The sequence below is a fragment of the Coregonus lavaretus genome (assembly GCF_964263955.1).
Source record: "Coregonus lavaretus genome assembly, chromosome: 34".
Lineage (NCBI taxonomy): Eukaryota > Metazoa > Chordata > Actinopteri > Salmoniformes > Salmonidae > Coregonus > Coregonus lavaretus.
The window spans coordinates 34,946,063-34,968,424 of NC_140021.1; positions in this window are offsets into that span (position 1 = coordinate 34,946,063).

A 22,362-nucleotide genomic window follows, 5' to 3' on the forward strand; every position below is an offset into this window, starting at 1 on the left:
CTGCCCTACAGACCGCTGAGGCACTATTCACCCATGTCTTCCGTCATTACGGGGTACCCGAGGATATAGTGTCTGATCGAGGCCCCCAGTTTACCTCCAGAGTCTGGAGAGCGTTCATGGAGCGCTTGGGGGTTTCGGTGAGCCTTACCTCGGGGTACCACCCGGAGAGCAATGGGCAGGTCGAACGTGTAAACCAGGATGTGGGTAGGTTTCTGAGGTCGTATTGCCAGGGCCGGCCGGAGGAGTGGGCGAGGTATGTTCCCTGGGCCGAGATGGCACAGAACTCTCTCCGCCACTCCTCCACTAAACTAACTCCGTTCCAGTGTGTGTTAGGGTACCAGCCGGCTCTGCACCTTGGCATCAGAGCCAGATTGAGGCCCCTGCGGTGGATGAGTGGGTGCGGCACTCGGAGGAGACGTGGAACGCTGCACACGTCCATCTGCAGCGGGCCATCCGTCGACATAAGACGAGCGCCGATCTCCACCGCAGTGAGGGGCCGGTGTACGCACCGGGAGATCGAGTCTGGCTCTCGACCAGAAACCTGCCCCTCCGCCTGCCCTGCCGGAAGCTGGGTCGGCGGTTTGTGGGGCATTTTAAAGTCCTGAGGAGGTTGAACGAGGTGTGTTACAGGTTACAACTGCCTATTGATTACAAGAATATTAACCCCTCGTTCCATGTGTCTCTCCTTAGGCCGGTGGTAGCTGGTCCACTCCAGGACTATGAGATAGAAGAGACTCCTCCGTCCCCGCTGGACATCGAGGGGGCTCCGGCGTACACTGTTCAGTCCATCCTGGATTCGAGATGCCGGATGGGGGGTCTCCAATATCTCGTGGAGTGGGAGGGGTACGGCCCGGAGGAGCAGTGCTGGGTGCCGAGGAGGGACATCTTAGACCCGTCTCTTCTGACCGAGTTCCATCGTGGTCATCCCACGCGCCCTGCTCCGCGTCCTCCTGGTCGTCCTCTAGGCCGGGGTCGGCGCACGGCTGGAGCCGCGCGTCGGGGGGGTACTGTCTCGGCTTCGGCCGAGGCTGCTCCTCCTCCTTGTTCGGGCAGGCTTCGGCGGTCGTCGTCTCTGGAGTACTAGCTGCCACCGTTCTATGTTTCGATGTTTGTTTGGTTTGGTCTGTTTGTACACCTGTTCATTGTTAGTGTTAATTATGTGTCCTATAAGTTCTCTTGGGTTTTGTCATGTGTTGTGTGTAATTGTTTCTTATGTCAGCAAGGGCTGCTAGTACTTCTCTCTCTCGTGTTTGTTTGGAGAGAGTGTCCGCACAGTGTGCGCATTTTGTTTTGTATTTTGAGCTGTACTCAGTGTGCGTAAAGTTCGCTTGCCTTCCGGCTTGGATTTAGCCGTGTGTCTTGTTTTCGTGTCTTCACTAAAGACTGTTGAACGAAGCCTCTGTTGTCCTGCGCTTGATTCCACACCACATCCACGCTCGAACCTGACACCACTTCAGAAAAGAGAATTCAACTGAGAGCAATGACAACACTCTTTCCTTCTGGGAGCTGATATTTTGGATTATTGCTTTTTTCCTTATTCTGCAGAGATTTCTTTGCGATTGTCTTATTACTTCCTTCATTTTCTAGCAGGATGGCATCTGCAAATGCAACTGGTTCAGGGTAATTTATCTCTTTAATTATTCAATGTATATTATTGTTAGTATGGTGCTGTTATTAATGTTAGTTGTAGGCCCAAAATGAAGCCTGACCTAAATTTGAGGTGCTTTTGGTTGAGAGCATTAGAACTGTTGAGGCTATTTTTATTTATTTATTTACTTTTTGTCATTTAGCAGACGCTCTTATCCAGAGCGACTTACAGGAGCAATTAGGGTTAAGTGCCTTGCTCAAGGGCACACCGACAGATTTTTCACCTAGTTGGCTTAGAACCAGTGACCTTTCGGTTACTGGCACAATGCTCTTAACCACTAAGCTACCTGCCGCCCAGAAACACAATTCAACCACAGTAACGTTGCTGTTTATTAATGTTAGTAGTAGCTCTGCTAGCACTAGTAATAATAGGTGTGTAAGTATTGACATACTGCTAGTAACTTCATTACATGTACTTATTGTGCATTTACTGTCTTACAGAAAACAAAGAAGGATCCCTCTTGTCTGCAGATTTTGCTTGAAGAACCAGGACAACATCTCTCTACACCTCAGCAGAGTGTGCATGAAGTTAAAAACAAAACAAGAGATTGTTCAAGAAGTCGCCGCTGCCCGAGATTCCATGATAGAGCATCTTTGCAAAGGCAGGATCTTTGACTACAGCTTACTCAGCTGTATCGTTATACAACAAGACACACTCCGACTCCTGATCCAGAAGCTTGAAGAAACTGGTCATATTGTTAAGAACAAGCCAGAAGTCAAACAAGCACCTGTGTAAGCTATTTCTTACACTGATAAAATTATATATATGCAAGTTACATCGTATTTTAACTCATTTTAACTGTCGTCCAATTATATTTGATTGTAATATAATTGTTTTTGTTTATCTGTATGATATTTCAGCCAAGTGGAAGTGGCTCATGTGTTGGCACCAATTGAAGATGCAGATGTAGATGCAGAATCAGACATCAACATGGAGGATGACCAGTCTGCCTTGTACCAACCGTAAGTAAATACACATATAAATAATCTCATAAACAACTACTACACATAAGCATTTCCAAGACTGCCTGAATGACTTACAGAAGTCCATGAGCAAGCAGGTGTCTCAGGAAATTACTGGCAAATGGTATATATTTAAAACTGATACTCATGGAAATTAAGTTAATATTTTAAGTGTGTATTGTTGTCATTCTTCAAATCATTAATGTATTATTGTTTTTCTGCAGGTACACACAGATGGTGACTGTTGCAAAGACACCAAAAGAATGTTTGGCAATCTTGGAGGTGGCCAAGAAAGACTTTCTGGGTGTCATTGGGAAGGCCATGAGTGAAGAATCTTTGGACGAAAATGAACAACTGTACTACCTGGAGTCTCTGCTCATGCTGAAACATCTCCAAAGTGCTGGAGTTGTAAATAATATGACCGTAAGTTAACTAATGTCATATAATTGCTATAATGTTGAATCGTATTAGCTTTTTTGGCATATGTTTAATTGATATGTCACATTTCCTATTGTAGCTGAACGAATGGCTCTCAAGGAAGGCGCACATCTTGCTAAATGGTGAGAAATGGACTGTCTTCAGTGTTAAGCAACACAAGACAGGGACACAGCAGGTGGCAACCGTTTCGTTAGATGAGGAGGAAGATGCAGTAAGTATATTTACCACAATCTGGTTATTGTGAATGAGATTGATTTAATACAAACCTGGTAAATATGTTTTTTTTGTCTACATTTTCAGTGGTTGGATACGTACTACCGACACGTTCGACCAGCTTTTCTTCAAAACTGTGATGACGTGGAAGAAGATTAGAGATTCTTCATTTCCACAGCTGGAAGAGCCATCTACAATCCTTCCAATTACCTACAAAGGTTTCATGCCAAGTAAGTAGAACACTGTTAAGAACAACGCTGTTTTTTATCATTACACAATGCTTTTATGACAGTACAGTTTTCTAAAACCAAAACAGTTTTTTCTTGTTCTTTCATCAGATACAAACTCCCCAACATCACCAGCCAGGTAGCAAGGCGAATTTTTGAGACATACCAAAGCCAACTTCACAGACCAAGAGAAGGCACTTGTTGCTGACTACTTGGCCCATACAACTGCTACAGCTGACAGGCACTACCGCATGAAGACACCAGTCAATGCCTGCATGGGAATGAAGCTGATCTCCAAAGTTGCCATGTCCAGTGAATCTGAGTAAGTATTCACACTCGTTATATAAATGACCCTTTACAATGTCTTGTAAAGTTGTTACATATGGCTAATACGTTTTTGTTATTTTCCCTTTTTCAAGTAGTGAGACTGCAGGCCCCTCCTCCGCAAGCACAAGTTATGGAAGAGGAACATTGTCCAGCAGCCAAAGGTTGGATGAGGCACAGGCCTTGAACGTCTTCTACCAAAACTTCCCTGTCACAATTGATGGACAATCAATCAAGAAGAAGGACAGACTACTGATTGCAGGAAGGCATGAGAGATACTGTTATGACAAGTGGAGAAACCAGAAAAAGAAAATGAGACAGAATTATGTGATCGGTAAGATGCAGCTAAAATACAATTGACTGAATACAATTTTTACATATTAGGTATTACGAGAATGTACTTTATTTAGTCACATAACTACGACTGTAAGTAATCCTGGATAAGGGCTTCCGCTATTGAATAAATGAAATTAATAATAACACATTTATTTTTGTCTTTGCATTGTTACAGCTCACTTCCCCAGAAGAGAACCCACTGCCAGAAAAGTAGAGATATACATTAAACGGCAGAACTGGGAGAAGAACAAAGTGAAGGTGGAGGATGTCCTTCGTTACTGGCAACCTTCAAGCAACACTGACACAAAAAAAGACATCAACGCAATTATGAAGCTGGTGAAGTCCCAGAAGTGGAAAGGACTGTACATTTCCAGTGACCCTGTCAAAGGAAGAAAGGTCATGACAACACGGAAATTTGCTAAAGGGGAAGTAGTCTGTGACTACCACGGTCTCCCACTCTCAGGGAAGCAGGGGAAAGAACTTTTGGCAGCAACAGATGAAGACGAGATGGGGTACCTATATTTCTACAAGGATGTATCAGAGAAAACGTGCTGCATAGATGCCAAGACTGTGCCCTGCCCTTGCCACCCAGAGAAGGACACAATTGGACGGAGGATCAACCACTCCAGAAAGAGAAGCAACATAAAGGGTCAGCTTCAGCAACTTGAAGAGGATGGCAAAGTGTGGAACGTTATCCTTTTCATTGCCCAACGAGACATTCCGGTGCAGGAAGAACTGTTATTTGACTATGGGGTGTAAAGAAAATATTTTGGTGGAGAAGGAGAAGATTTGGAATGGCTTGACAGCTAGGCCAGTCAGCATGAAATCAACAATAACTGATGGGACTCAAAAATATCCTTAAACCCCTTTTTAAAATGTAAATCTGTAATTTTGGTAATATATTTAGCCATGCATGTTCAACTTAAAATGTCCGTTTTGGGTATCCTGCACTTTAAAATAAACAACACATTTAAAGAAAACCTGCAAATTGTTTTTCTTTTCACCCTTGTCTATTCAACACACTTTTGGCAGATGCCATCTTGCTAAAAAAAGTCTCAGGTGTTGTTGCCTAGGCCATTGCTCTAATGTTTGAGGCTCCTCAAGCTGAGGAATTTCACACCTCTGTGTGGGGGTTTCACAAGCTATTAGGGTTAGAGAGGAAGTATTATGTGCAGTAGTCAGAATTGCTTCTATATAACAAGACATTCTCCCAAGAACTGTCTGATACAGTTGCCCCCCAGGAGACCAGCTACACCCTCATCCAGGTTGAACACCTGATATCCCCCACCACCCAGGAGACCAGCTACACCCGGATCCCCAACCTGGTTGAACCCCCGCTAACCCCCACCGCCCAGGAGACCAGCTACACCCAAACCGAACCAAAGAAGACTGGGATAAAGTCCTGTCACCCTGTCACCCTAAAAAAATTCCAACCCACTGAGCATGACACAAACAACCCCTTCCAACCACGACCAAGGAAGAGGAAATATGACTACATGCGAAAAGGTAAATCAGTATCTAACTTATATTGTTTATTAATAAATCGTAATGCTGTCAATAACTTCAATTATGTTTTTTAATAAATTAATACAACAATTCCAGTGATTGATGGTCCCCTACTTTTCGGGAGGCAGGCATATTATACACTCTTAGAAAAAAGGGTTCCAAAAGGGTTCTTCAGCTGACCCCATAGTAGAACCCTTTTTGGTTCCAGGTAGAACACTATTGGGTTCCATGTATAACCCTTTGTCTTAAGGGTTCTACCTGGAACAAAAAAGGGTTCTCCTATGGGGACAGCCAAATAACAATTTCTAAGAGCGTAGTCTAAGGCTAGGAATAGATGTAAAATGAATTATGCAAATGACTGGCACACTAACTTCATTAATGTTCTGATGGGTGGTGATTAAATAAATGTATTTATGGTTTCAGTGCATCCGGGGCAAATGATTTTCCCTATTCTCGAAATTCTTGCCAATAGAACTTCAGAGGAGGTAAATCATCTGCAGTACATTGAAATTCCTGTGACTGTATTTACAGGCTAATCCTAGTGCAACACCAATTGTAGTTAACTTGCAGTACATAGACCTTGTAGTTAAAGTGGCAACATGTAACCAAATTCACATAGAAATGTGAGTTACAGATCTTTCATTCTACTTGAAAGCAAGTCTAAGAAGCAGTAGATCTGTTCAACAGTGTGCGTTATTTCTATGTTTCCCGTTCTTAAGTTTTGTTTTAGAGTCTTTTACTTTGGTTTTGTACAGCAGCTTCAAACAGCTGACATTAGCAACCATGACATTGTGGAGAGATTTCTGCATAGTGCAGCTTAAAAAAAAAGAAAGTATATATGGGTGATTCTTTAACTATGGTACTTTTCTTGTCCCTGGATGAAATAATAAAAACTAAAAAACATTTCTTCTTTTTTGTTTTTGTCATACTTACTCCACCCTAAGGGGAACTTATAAAAAATGTATCATGGCTCAATCATTCTTTTTATTATATAATATGAGGCCTTTTATGCATGGTTTTTACTGTTTTCCCTCTGTCCCTAAGCCAGACTTTGTATCTTCAACCTCGCTTAATTCTAAATTAAATATTTAAATAATGTAGATTTCAAGTACAAATGATAAAATACAATTTATTTCAATTCTACATATTATATATTGTGATACATATTCACATTTTCCTATATTTTTCATAAATAGAACCCTTGTCCCTTGGGGTCACTGTCATTTCCACCACCCTGTACAAAATAGAATCCTGGGATCAGTGTTTTAGGTTTGTATATTTAGTAACCATAGCAACAGAAACTCCACAGTGGAACACATGGCTGGATGAAATGGTGTCCTCTACAGGGGGTAATGAAAAGAAGAAAAATCAAGGTAAATATGAGTAAAACTGAGAGTATGTTTATTGGTCGTCATTTCCAAACAGCTCATATTTCACATGGACGTAAAAATAACTGGATACATTTAATTTAATAATGTGTAATTTGTGTATATTTAATGCTAACTCTAAAACTAATATTAGCAGGCTAACATAGCATGAGATTTTAGAGGGAAAGTGGGGAAATGTCATTTCCACCACAGTCATTTCCACCACAGTGTTCATTGTGGTGGTAAAGACAGGTTGTGGTGGAAATGACATTGTTCGTGCTAAACAGCAAATTATTTGGGCTATAATACTGATACTAAATTCAAAAACAGTTTTAACAATATTACAATATTGTTGGTAAATAAGAGAACAATAGATAAGTAGGTTTGACATGATGTCTTGGCTCTGTCTTTAAGATGGCAAGCAATACCACAGCACAGAGGTCAAGATCATACAGAGAAAGAATAAAATCAGATCCACTTAAATATGCAGAGTCCCTCAAGAAGGACAGAGAAAGATACCTGAAGAAAAAGCAACAAGGTGTTGTTAAATCTGTGACAGAAATGCCGAAAAGAGAACAACGAAAAATGAGAAGACAGTGGCGAATTTCTCAACGAAACAGACGTAGGAAATGGAAAATGGTCTCAGCAGTGAATAGTTTCATGGCACATACAACACCACCACCATCACCAGACAACATGAGTGTTAATGCAGAAGACATCCCTGAAACACCTCAGCTGTGTGAGCTTACACCAGAGAGAACTCCACAGAGGAAAAGAGGGAGAAAAAAGGTTGCGAAGGCAAAAGCAAAGGTGTACAGAGATCTTAATGACATTAAACAAAAGCTTGAGGATGCCCTCAGAAAAGTTGAAAAATACAAAAAAAGTTCAAGCACACTTACCAGCACATCTCAACCCATCATAGACCTGCATGAGGGACTGATTGGAAGTTGGTGTGTGGTACGGTATGATGGGGATCCTTACCCTGGCATTATACAGGATGTGGACCCTGAGGGTTGTGCTCTGGTGAGAACCATGAGTCATATTGGCAAAAACAAGTTATTCTGGCCTATGAGAGACGATGTTATTTGGTACCGGCCAGAAGATGTGATCAGGCTGGTCCCAGAGCCTCAACCAGTAACAAAGAGGCATGTGATGGTGGAGCCAACAGTTTGGAAAGAAATATGCTCTGTTCTTGACCATGAAACATAACTGAACCTCTGGCCCATATGCAAGTTTGACAGATACAGTATTTAGCAAATACAATGTCTATTTAGTCAGATTCAACTTGTTATTCCACATGATTACGTTTGACAGTACATGGATTTACAATATAACACACATGACAGTAATGTTTAAGTACAGAGTGTTTGCTCTGGTTCAGCATAGGCATATAAGTTTTCAATTTCAAAATATATTGGCTATTTTATCTGTTATTCAACTGGTTATATTAAGGTTATGTTAAGGTAATGATGACATAAAGGGTTTGCTCTAGTTTGTACTAGTTTGCTCTAGTTCAGCATGTAGAAAACAGTGAAGAAATGATTTGCTGATTTTTAACACAAATTCATGTTTTTTCATTTTTTGGATTGTTTTTAATTTAAAAATATTGGTGATATGTTTTTGTTCACAAATGCTGTTGCTTATTGATTTGCTCTGGTTCACCACATAGAGCAGTAGAAAAATTGTTTTTAATTGGAAGTTGCCTATCTGTCATTTCCGCCACGCCATGTCATTTCCACCACAACACATATTTTAAAGTAAAACATAAAAAACATACAATCAAACCAACTATATTCAGTGGTGTTGATAATTGTGCAGTTAGGGCTAAGATTTGTGTATACACTTTGAGAAATATATGATTTTGAGCTATGATAAGAAAATGAAATGTTCCATTGACCTAGTTTTAGGTGTTTTTTAGTGTAAACATTGTAAAATCTTTACAGTTACATTTCTGAAAAAAATAATAAATTACAAATTTGAACAGATATGTGTGTGCTATTTAATCAAATATATTTATAACAGAAGATATTTCATTATTTTCTCTTAAAAATACATGTTTTGTTATGTGATGGAAATGACCGTTTTCTTGGACTGTCAGATAAAAATGGCAAAAAATATATATTAGTAAATACAAATCATCACAGCCAACTTCAGGGAAGGTTTCCAGACAGATTGAGAAACCAACTGATACTAAAAAATTGTTTGTAGAAATGTTTTTATTTTCTGAAACTGTCTAGCTCAAAGAGTACCATAGTTGAAGAATTACCCATATATATTTCTTGCATAATAAAGGATCAGGAGCAGAAAGTGAGATGGAAACCATGCTCTGGATGGTGTGTTTACTTCAACTAATCTCCTAGAAAGAATTGAGAATATACTGTACACTCAATACCATATGTATTTTGACAGTGAAGCTAAAATGTACAATTTTAATCTAAACTCCAGGATTTTGAATTTGAGATAAAATGTTTCATATGAGGCGATAGTACAGAAGGTCACCTTTTTACAATTTTGAAAAGAAAGCACTTTATGCATATAGTCCCCCCCAATTGAAGAAGCCATAAGTATTTTGACAAATTCACTTATAGTGTATTAAAGTTATAGTACATTAAACCTTTTATTTAAAAAACTAAATTCTGGAGTATAGATCCATATTTCACATTTTAGCTTCACTGTCCAAATACATATGGTTTTGGTTGTACCTTGGTATTGGATCTAACGTTACAGTGCCTTGCAAAAGTAGTCATACCCCTTGGAAACGCCTTTGACAGCGATAACAGCTGTAAGTCTTCTCAGGTAAGTCTCTTAGAGCTTAACACCAGGATTGTGCAATATTAGCCCATTATTCGTTCCATAATTCTTCAAGCTAGGTCAATATGTTGGGGATCATGGCTAGACAGCAATTTTAAAGTCTTGCAATAGATTTCCAATCAGATTTAAGTCCAAACTTTAACTTGGCAACTCAAGAACATTCTCTGTCTTCTTGCTAAGCAACTCCAGTGTAGATTTGTCATTGTGTTGTAGGTTATTGTCATGCTGAAAGGTGAATTCCTCTCCCAATGTCTGGTGTAAAGCAGACTGAACCAGATTTTTCTTTAGCATTTTGTCTGTGCTTAGCTCCATCCCGTTTCTTTTCATCCTGAAAAACTCCACACTTTTTAATGATGTCAAGCATACCCATACCATGATGCAGCCAGCACCAAACTTGAAAATACGGAGTTAGTTACTCAGTGATGTGTTGTGTTGGTTTTGACCCAAACATCATAAGGTTTTGCATTTAGACAAAAAAGTATATTCCTTTGCAGTTAATTTTTTTCAGTATTAACTTTAGTGCCTTGTTTTTGCATACAAGATACATATTTTGGATTTGAGGTATTATGTGTATTTCTATTCTTTTTTTTACTGTCATTTAAGTCATTATTGTGGTGTCACTACAATGATGTTAATCCATTCTCAGTTTTTCTACCATTGCAGCCTGTAACTGTTTTAAAATCACCAATGGCCTCATGGTAACACCCCTGAGCAATTTCATTCATGTCCTGCAGCTCAGTTCAGAAGGATGACTATCTTTGATGTGTCTTGGTGGTTTAATACATAATCCACACCATAATTATTAACTTGATCATACTTAAAGAGATATGCAATGTCTGATTTGTTATTGTTACCCATCTACCAATCACTGCTCTTTTTTATGAGGCTTTCGAAAAGCTACCTGGTCTTTGTAGTTGAATCTGAGCTTGAAATTCAATAATTGACTGAGGGACCTTACAGATGTTGTATGTATGGGGGACAGAGGTATGGGTAGTCATTCAAATATAATGTCAACCCCTATTGAGTCCATATAACATATTATGTGATTTGTTAAGCCAAATGTAACTTGTGAAATAATTTAGGCATGCCTAAACAAAGGGGCTGAAATACTTATGTAACGACTATTTTAGTTCTCAAATGTTGAATTAGTCTTCATAAAAAAATCAAAATGTTCATCCACTTTGACATTAGAGTACACAATTTTGAGTTGATTGTTGACGAAAAATCTAAATGAAATCAATTTCAATCCAACTTTGTAACACAATAAAATGTGGAGAAATCCAAGGGGTATGAATACTTTTGCAAGGCACTTTATGTAGTTGAAATAATATATATTTGAGGGGAGAAGGTGCTCGACCAACGGGAGACAAGGTGCAACCAAAAATCATAAAACCGTTTGAAAAGAATAGGTGCAACCCTTGCTCACGATTAAATATTGAATGATTTATTTTCTATTTCTGCTTAAAAACATGACATTCCTTTTTATGTTTTCTTTCTTGTCTTACAGTGGCAAGAAATGGGACGATGACTGGATCAAGGCCGAGGACCGGTTTTCTCCAGTTTAACCTCTACTTTATGCACAAATGTCTTCCTCACTCTCCCTTCACATTTATCACTGTCAATCATAAATGGTTGGCTAGATTCGTCATGATTTCCCATTGAAACGTTCATGGAGCATCAGCATGCCAACCATTTGATCTCAATCAGTTTCATGAGAATATGCATTTAGAGCTTCTTGATATACAGTGAGCTACAAAAGTATTGCAACTGTGACACATTTTTTGTTGTTTTGGCTCTGTACTCCAGCACTTTTGATTTGAAATGATACAAGGTTAACTATGAGGTTAAAGTCAGCCTGCCATCTTTAATTTGAGGGTATTTTCATCCATATCTGGTGAACCGTTTAGAAAACACTTTTTGTGCATAGTCCCCCCATTTTAGGGGACCAAAAGTATTGTGATAAATTCACTTTATATGTGTATTAAAGTAGTCAGAAGTTGAGTATTTTTGTATTTTATGTTTGAATTGATTCATTTTACTATGTTACTAAATATGTACGTTTAATTCCACTCTCTGTCCATTCTTGACCTTTCGCTTCTGCCTATTCTATAACACAATGCACATAGCTAATTATCTTATGGAGTAGATACAACAATATTTACTGTATAGACTGTTAATTTGCAAGTTATCTAGTCAATGGGCTCCAGATCAAACGTGTTGGTCTTTCAGCCAAAGCACCCCATACAGAAGCAATAATTTGATATAATAAAGAACAAACAAAAATCAGGCTATATGAATCAGACAGTACTAGGACAGATGGTTGAAAATCACAGATTTTATCGTGATTTGACTGTTTACAGTAGGCAGAAATCATCTTGTGGTCTTCCTATTTGTTGTTAGTGACACTCTCCAGTCTCCACTGCCGTGGTTCTGAACTCGCCACGGCATTCCTTGCATTTCTACCGCACTAGCTAGCAGTAGCTGTCTGTGGTCCTGGAATAAAACGTTGGCTCACTATTAGAAAAGGCACACGGGTTAATATACATAGTTCCTCATTTTACCTGTGCCTTTTCCAATATAGTTAAGCTACAACATTAAGTCTCAGATGCATTCGTTCCAAACATAAAGGTCACTCTTGTTTCCTTCTGTCTTTCTACTTTAACAATGTTAGTTCAATGGACAAAAGTACAGGATCCTTTCTTTCCAAATATATATTTTTGGCATTTAGCAGACGCTCTTATCCAGAGCGACAGCACACATTTTTTTGTATTATTATTTTTATATACTGTCCCCCCTTGGGAAGCGAACCCACAACCATGGCGTTGCAAAAACCATGCTCTACCAACTGAGCTACATCCCTGCCGGCCATTCCCTCCCCTACACTGGGCCAATTGTGCGCCGCCGCATGTGTGTGCCGGTCACGGCCAGCTACAACAGAGCCTGGATTTGAACCAGGATCTCTAGTGGCACAGCTAGCACTGCGATGCAGTGCCTTAGACCACTGCGCCACTCGGGAGACAAATTCCACCCTACTCCTTGGAAAGTGGACTACTTATAACCAGATGCCTAAGCACATAGTACAATGTTGATATATTAGTTATGAGCAGTGGATTGGGCTGATCAACTTTAGTACTTAGTGAATGTCTTATGAGTAATGAGAAAATAATAATCAAAAGTAATGAAAATGTTGCATTTTGGACGACTGACCTTGATCTTCGCAATTCATATCTGAGTTTATTATAGGCCTATAGGCTAGGCGTAGCTAGGCTATATATTAAAATACATAGGCCTACATGTATATCAACATATCTTATTTTTTGTTATATATATATATATATATATATATATATATATATGGATTATATACACAGTATATTTAATGCTATTACATATATTAATTTACCTGAATTTTTTCTGTTGGATATAGGCCTACCCCTGAGTCATATTGACATGCAGCATGTTTAGCACATTGAGACAGACCGTCTATCTGTTTGCGCTCTAAGCTAGTTGTCCGCGAAAATATTTGATGAAGATCAAAGCCAAATCATGCCTCAACTGCTTTTTAGAAAAGCAGTTGCTTATCAGGAATATGATGTGCCGAGGACCATGGCAATAGAAGTGTGGTTATAAGGCCATGCGGGTAATAATGAGTGGCGCAGTGGTCTAAGGCACTGCATCGCAGTGCTAACTGTGCCACTAGAGATCCTGGTTCGAATCCAGGCTCTGTCGCAGCCGGCCGCGACCGGGAGACTCATGGGCGGCGCACAATTGGCCCAGCGTCGTCCAGGGTAGGGGAGGGAATGGCCGGCAGGGATGTAGCTCAGTTGATAGAGTATGGCGTTTGCAACGCCAGGGTTGTGGGTTTGATTCCCACGGGGGGCCAGTATAAAAAAAAATATGTATGCACTAACTGTAAGTCGCTCTGGATAAGAGCGTCTGCTAAATGACTTAAATGTAAAATGTAAATAATATAATAATATGCCATTTAGCAGACGCTTTTATCCAAAGCGACTTACAGTCATGCGTGCATACATTTTTGTGTATGGTTGGTCCCGGGGATCGTACCCACTACCTTGGCTTTACAAGCGCCGTGCTCTACCAGCTGAGCTACAGAGGACCACAAATAATGGGTAATGGGTATAGGGGTTGAAAGGCCACATATCGGCTGTTGAATGTTAATATTGTCAATTTTTTGAGCTTCTTGAAGCATCAATATCGATGTAACAACGTTTCTATAAGCATTTCTATACATACACTTGTTTTCTGCCATTAACCTTTTACAAAGGTTTCCTGGTGTTGTATAGAGGTCAGGTCTGGTCATGGAATGTTTTTTGTAGCTCAGTCTTATGGCTTGGCACAAATAATATTTTACATTAATCAGAAATAATTATGCAATCCCATACCCCTGGTGGCCATGGGGTGCTCAATAGCGCTACCCACAGTCTACTTTTTCACAACCTTTGATGATTCTTTAATCAAGAATAGATTAACATAGCCTAATGTTATTTGATGTTAGGGGTAACTCCAGGGGTACAGCAGGCCTAAAAAAAAGGGGGAGAGAGCAGCCAGCCTCCACAGGGTCTGCCTTCTCTTCCCCCCTGTGAGACAGTTTGACTCACCCACCTATTCACTTGTGCCTTTTCCCTGTGGCCCTAATGACTTCCATGCAGGCCCACATTGACCTTTGTGACCTCTGGAACTACAGGCCTCTAGTTCCACACTCCCTGCCTAGTAAAACCCTCTCTCACTGGGCCTGAGAGTACAGCTTACTCCCTGTAACTCCAGAGGTACAGCAGATATAATAATATGCTTACATTCCGGGTTTTTATCCGGGTTTTTTTTTGAGAGCACAGACATCCAGGCCTTTAGGCCTGCACTCCCTGCCCAGTCACAAACCGTTACTCTCATTTGAAAAATGTTGAAATGCTACGTGGAAATTCTGTGGAGAAGTTTTTCCCAGCATTTCAACCTCCCTCGTCCCTGACCCAACAGCATAATGCAAGGAGAATGACATGTTATATAGAAACATTGATTTGGAGAATGGCGTGTTATATATGAACATTCATTTGGAAGACAATTGCTCACCCAAGGTGTTGTCGCCTAGGCCATTGCTCTGATGTTTGAGGCTCATCTAGCTAAGGGATTTCACATGTATGTGTGTGGTTTTCACAAGCTGTTAGGGTTAGATAGTAAGTTTTATGTCCAGAAGTCTGAAATTAATATATTTCCAGATTATGGTTGGGGGGCATATAAAGAGCAACATATTTGAAGATCAGCAGGCTCTGACGTTTTTTGAACTAAAATATAGACATCAAGAAAGGTCTCAGGACAAGGCCCAAAATGAAGCCTGACCTACATTTGAGGTGCTTTTGGGTGAGAGCATTAGAATCGTTGAGGCTAGAAACACAATTCAACCACAGGAACACTCCTAAGGTCCTCCCGATCTGTGCAAGCCTACCTTTGACCATGTGGAATTAACCCTTAACAGTGAAAAGAGGGTGCATTTAGGGTCATTTTCCATAGAAATACATTGCCTGCTGACCTAACTTCAACCTGATGCCTATGTGGGTTATGATTGCCATATCAAACTGTCTTCTATGACTATAAGGATTACCTGTGTTGATTTTAAGCTTCCTGGAGCAACCGGAAGTGTTAAGATTGACCTTAAACGTGGTTTTGATTTCACTCCCTGCAGTTAGTGAAAAACACTGCATTCAACCCTCTGGAAATTATTCAGTTCTTCACGTATAGACCTGCAACAGGGTTCTGTAAAAGCGTGTCCCAATGGTATCCAAATGTTCTATAATAATATAATAATAAGCCATTTAGCAGACGCTTTTATCCAAAGTGACTTACAGTCATGCGTGCATACATTTTTGTGTATGGGTGGTCCCAGGGATTGAACCCACTACCCATCTGAGCTGCAGAGGTATTGTGAGGTGTGAAGTGGTATGGGGGTTAGCAACTCATTTGCTTATGTGTAAATCTACCCTGAATGGAATATTTTAATGTGGAATGGGGTTGGGTCAATCTGATTGTATATATACTGACCAAGGCAACAGTATATACTCCACTTGTCACGGTTTCGGCCGAGGCTGCTCCTCCTCCTTGTTCGGGCAGGCTTCGGCAGTCGTCGTCTCCGGAGTACTAGCTGCCACCGTTCTATGTTTCGATGTTTGTTTGGTTTGGTCTGTTTGTACACCTGTTCATTGTTAGTGTTAATTATGTGTCCTATAAGTTCTCTTGGGTTTTGTCATGTGTTGTGTGTAATTGTTTCTTATGTCAGCAAGGGCTGCTAGTACTTCTCTCTCTCGTGTTTGTTTGGAGAGAGTGTCCGCACAGTGTACGCATTTTGTTTTGTATTTTGAGCTGTACTCAGTGTGCGTAAAGTTCGCTTGCCTTCCGGCTTGGATTTAGCCGTGTGTCTTGTTTTCGTGTCTTCACTAAAGACTGTTGAACGAAGCCTCTGTTGTCCTGCGCTTGATTCCACACCACATCCACGCTCGAACCTGACAGAATTACACACCGATCTCCATGGAATCAGCAGGAGCAGCCTCTGTCGCCGAGGTAATCGAGGAGCGCCTTCGTGGACAGGAGGACAGAATCAACCGGATCGGGAACGCTCTCGATGGAGTGATGAATACCCTCCGTAGATGGGAGACCAGCGGGGTACCCAAGCCTCCACCTACCACACCACCACCATCGGTCAGTCCACCTGTCCAACCTCCGGAACCCATGGGATTCGGCTCTCGCTCCCGAGGGCGTATGATGGCACCGCTGCCGGGTGTCAGGGTTTCCTTTTACCTGTCGAACTCTACCTAGCCACCGTACACCCGGTGCCCTCGGGACACGAGAGCGTTTCCGCCCTCATCTCCTGTCTCACCGGCAAGGCGTTGGAGTGTGCCAACGGCGAATGGAGGAGGATAGACGCCGCAACGATCACATATGCGGAGTTCTCCCGCCGCTTCCGGGCTGTGTTCGACCATCCACTGGAGGGGAAAGCGGCGGGGGAGCGTCTATTCTACCTCCGGCAGGGGATGAGGAGCGCCCAAGAGTTTGCACTGGAGTTCCGGACTCTAGCGGCAGATGCAGGGTGGAATGAGCGGGCCCTCATAGACCACTTCCGCTGCAGCCTCCGGGAGGACGTCCGTAGAGAGTTGGCTTGCAGGGTCACCACTCTCACGTTTGACCAATTGGTTGACATGGCCATTCGTCTAGACACCCTGCTGGCCACCCGCGGACGTCCTGGGTGGGGGTCGCCCATTCCACCCTCCAGCACCTCCGAGCCGAGTCCTATGGAGCTCGGGGGGGGCTGGCGCTAGAGAACGGAGGAGAAGGAGTCCGAGGGGGGCCGTCCCCTGCACCAACTGTGGCCGTGGAGGACACACTGCGGCTAGGTGCTGGGGAGGGTCTCCAGGGGGACGAGACGGCAGGCCACGCACTGGGGAGTCCTTCCAGGTGAGTAGGCGCCCCACTTACCCAGAGCTCTCTGTCGTGCACCTAACCATACCTGTTTGTTTTTCACAGGTTGCACCTCGTTCCCAGCATAAGGCGCTAGTAGATTCAGGTGCAGCTGGGAATTTTGTAGATCGAACATTTTGTATAGAGTTAGGGATTCCTCTCCTTCCTGTTAAATATCCCTTCCCTGTACATGCCCTAGATAGCCGTCCGTTGGGATCGGGGTTGATTAGGGAGGTCACAGCGCCACTTAGGATGGAGACGCAGGGGGGTCATGAGGAGACGATTCAGCTATATCTGATTGACTCTCCTGCGTATCCGGTGGTGCTGGGGCTTCCCTGGTTGATTACTCATGATCCCACTATTTCGTGGCGAGAGAGGGCTCTTAAGGGGTGGTCTGCCCAGTGTGTGGGGCTATGTCTGGGTGTTTCCGTGGGGGCGACCTCGGTGGAGAGTCCAAACCAAGTGCCCGCAATGCACGTTCCCCCCGAGTATGAGGATTTAGCACTCGTGTTTAGCAAGGCGAGGGCGGCGCGATTGCCACCTCATAGACAGGGGGATTGTGCGATAGACCTCCAGGCAGGAGCTGCGCTCCCACGGAGCCATGTGTATCCTTTGTCGCAAGAGGAGAAGAGGGCGATGGAGACATACATAGCCGAGTCTCTGAGACAGGGATACATAAGGCCCTCCACTTCCCCTGCGTCCTCAAGCTTCTTTTTTGTGAAGAAAAAAGATGGAGGTTTGCGCCTGTGTATTGATTACCGCGGTCTCAATCAGATTACTGTGAAATACAGTTATCCACTCCCTCTGATTGCGACTATGACGGAGTCATTACACGGGGCACGGTTCTTCACAAAATTGGACCTCAGGAGCGCCTACAACTTGGTGCGCATTAGGGAGGGCGATGAATGGAAGACAGCATTTAGTACCACCTCGGGTCATTACGAGTATCTCGTCATGCCATACGGGTTAATGAATGCTCCGTCAGTCTTCCAATCCTTTGTGGATGAGATTTTCCGGGACATGCAGGGGCAGGGAGTGGTCGTGTACATAGACGATATTCTGGTGTACAGTTCTACCCGAGCCGAGCATGTAGCCCTGGTGCGCCGAGTGTTGAGGAGGCTGTTGGAGCACGACCTGTATGTCAAGGCAGAGAAATGTCTGTTCTTCCAGGAGTCGGTCTCCTTTTTGGGTTATCAGTTGTCCGCGTCAGGGGTGAAAATGGAGGTTGACCGTGTGTCAGCCGTGTGTAATTGGCAAACCCCAACCACGGTTAAAGAGGTGCAGCAGTTCTTGGGCTCTGCGAATTACTACCGGAGGTTTATCCGGGGTTTTGGACAGGTGGCAGCTCCCATAACGTCCCTTCTGAAGGGGGTCCGGTGCGCTTGCGGTGGTCAGCTGAGGCGGACAGGGCTTTTGGGAGACTGAAGGACCTGTTTACTTCGGCTCCGGTGCTGGCGCATCCGGATCCCGCTTTACCATTCCAAGTGGAGGTGGACGCGTCAGAAGCCGGTATCGGGGCCGTTCTCTCGCAACGGTCCGGCACGCCACCTAAACTCCGCCCCTGTGCTTTTTACTCGAAAAAGCTCAGTCCGGCGGAGTGAAATTATGACGTAGGGGACAGGGAGCTGTTAGACGTGGTACAGGCCCTAAAGGTGTGGAGGCATTGGCTTGAGGGGGCTCAACACCCTTTTCTCATTTTGACTGACCACCGTAACCTGGAATACATTCGGGCAGCTAGGAGACTAAATCCTCGCCAGGCTCGGTGGACTATGTTTCTAGCCCGGTTCGTGTATAAGATCACTTACATCCCTGGGTCCCAGAACGGAAAGGCAGACGCCCTGTCTCGGCGGTATGACACAGAGGAGAGGTCCGTTGAGCCCACTCCCATACTACCGAAGTCTTGTCTGGTGGCACCGGTGGTGTGGGAGGTCGATGCTGAAATCGAGCGGGCGTTACGTTCCGACCCTAGCCCTCCACAGGTTCCGGTTGGTCGGACGTACGTTCCGCTCGAGGTTCGGGATTGACTCATTTATTGGGCTCACACGTCACCCTCCTCTGGGCATCCAGGTATTGGCCGGACAGTGCACTGCCTTAGCACGAAGTACTGGTGGCCAACGTTAGCCAGGGATGTGAGGGTTTATGTCTCCTCCTGCTCGGTGTGTGCCCAGTGTAAGGCGCCCAGACACTTGCCCAGGGGAAAGTTACAACCCCTGCCCGTTCCACAACGACCCTGGTCTCACCTCTCGGTGGATTTTGTTACAGACCTTCCCCCCTCACAGGGGAATACCACCATCCTGGTCGTTGTGGATCGGTTCTCGAAGGCCTGTCGTCTCCTTCCCAAGCCGGGTCTCCCTAATGCCCTACAGACCGCTGAGGCACTATTCACCCATGTCTTCCGTCATTACGGGGTACCCGAGGATATAGTGTCTGATCGAGGCCCCCAGTTTACCTCCAGAGTCTGGAGAGCGTTCATGGAGCGCTTGGGGGTTTCGGTGAGCCTTACCTCGGGGTACCACCCGGAGAGCAATGGGCAGGTCGAACGTGTAAACCAGGATGTGGGTAGGTTTCTGAGGTCGTATTGCCAGGGCTGGCCGGAGGAGTGGGTGAGGTATGTTCCCTGGGACGAGATGGCACAGAACTCTCTCTGCCACTCCTCCACTAAACTAACTCCGTTCCAGTGTGTGTTAGGGTACCAGCCGGCTCTGGCACCTTGGCATCAGAGCCAGATCGAGGCACCTGCGGTGGATGAGTGGGTGCGGCGCTCGGAGGAGACGTGGAACGCTGCACACGTCCATCTGCAGCGGGCCATCCGTCGACATAAGACGAGCGCCGATCTCCACCGCAGTGAGGGGCCGGTGTACGCACCGGGAGATCGAGTCTGGCTCTTGACCAGAAACCTGCCCCTCCGCCTGCCCTGCCTGAAGCTGGGTCGGCGGTTTGTGGGGCATTTTAAAGTCCTGAGGAGGTTGAACGAGGTGTGTTACAGGTTACAACTGCCTATTGATTACAAGAATATTAACCCCTCGTTCCATGTGTCTCTCCTCAGGCCGGTGGTAGCTGGTCCACTCCAGGACTATGAGATAGAAGAGACTCCTCCGTCCCCGCTGGACATCGAGGGGGCTCCGGCGTACACTGTTCGGTCCATCCTGGATTCGAGACGCCGGATGGGGGGTCTCCAATATCTCGTGGAGTGGGAGGGGTACTGCCCGGAGGAGCGGTGCTGGGTGCCGAGGAGGGACATCTTAGACCCGTCTCTTCTGACCGAGTTCCATCGTGGTCATCCCACGCGCCCTGCTCCGCGTCCTCCTGGTCGTCCTCTAGGCCGGGGTCGGCAAGGGGGGGGGGGGGTACTGTCACGGTTTCGGCCGAGGCTGCTCCTCCTCCTTGTTCGGGCAGGCTTCGGTGGTCGTCGTCTCCGGAGTACTAGCTGCCACCGTTCTATGTTTCGATGTTTGTTTGGTTTGGTCTGTTTGTACACCTGTTCATTGTTAGTGTTAATTATGTGTCCTATAAGTTCTCTTGGGTTTTGTCATGTGTTGTGTGTAATTGTTTCTTATGTCAGCAAGGGCTGCTAGTACTTCTCTCTCTCGTGTTTGTTTGGAGAGAGTGTCCGCACAGTGTGCGCATTTTGTTTTGTATTTTTAGCGGTACTCAGTGTGCGTAAAGTTCGCTTGCCTTCCGGCTTGGATTTAGCCGTGTGTCTTGTTTTCGTGTCTTCACTAAAGACTGTTGAACGAAGCCTCTGTTGTCCTGCGCTTGATTCCACACCACATCCACGCACGAACCTGACACCACTTCAGAAAAGAGAATTCAACTGAGAGCAATGACAACACTCTTTCCTTCTGGGAGCTGATATTTTGGATTATTGCTTTTTTCCTTATTCTGCAGAGATTTCTTTGTGATTGTCTTATTACTTCCTTCATGTTCTAGCAAGATGGCATCTGCAAATGCAACTGGTTCAGGGTAATTTATCTCTTTAATTATTCAATGTATATTATTGTTAGTATGTTGCTGTTATTAATGTTAGTAGTAGGCCCAAAATGAAGCCTGACCTAAATTTGAGGTGCTTTTGGTTGAGAGCATTAGAACTGTTGAGGCTATTTTATTTATTTATTTATTTTTTGTCATTTAGCAGACGCTCTTATCCAGAGCGACTTACAGGAGCAATTAGGGTTAAGTGCCTTGCTCAAGGGCACACCGACAGATTTTTCACCTAGTTGGCTTAGAACCAGTGACCTTTCGGTTACTGGCACAATGCTCTTAACCACTAAGCTACCTGCCGCCCAGAAACACAATTCAACCACAGTAACGTTGCTGTTATTAATGTTAGTAGTAGCTCTGCTAGCACTAGTAATAATAGGTGTGTAAGTATTGACATACTGCTAGTAACTTCATTACATGTACTTATTCTGTCTTACAGAAAACAAAGAAGGATCCCTCTTGTCTGCAGATTTTGCTTGAAGAACCAGGACAACATCTCTCTACACCTCAGCAGAGTGTGCATGAAGTTAAAAACAAAACAATAGATTGTTCAAGAAGTCGCCGCTGCCCGAGATTCCATGATAGAGCATCTTTGCAAAGGCAGGATCTTTGACTACTGCTTACTCAGCTGTATCGTTATACAACAAGACAGTCTCCGACTCCTGATCCAGAAGCTTGAAGAAACTGGTCATATTGTTAAGAACAAGCCAGAAGTCAAACAAGCACCTGTGTAAGCTATTTCTTACACTGATAAAATAATATATATGCAAGTTACATCGTATTTTAACTCATTTTAACTGTCGTCCAATTATGTTTGATTGTAATATAATATAATTGTTTTTGTTTATCTGTATGATATTTCAGCCAAGTGGAAGTGGCTCATGTGTTGGCACCAATTGAAGATGCAGATGTAGATGCAGAATCAGACATCAACATGGAGGATGACCAGTCTGCCTTGTACCAACCATAAGTAAATACACATATAAATAATCTCATAAACAACTACTACACATAAGCATTTCCAAGACTGCCTGAATGACTTACAGAAGTCCATGAGCAAGCAGGTGTCTCAGGAAATTACTGGCAAA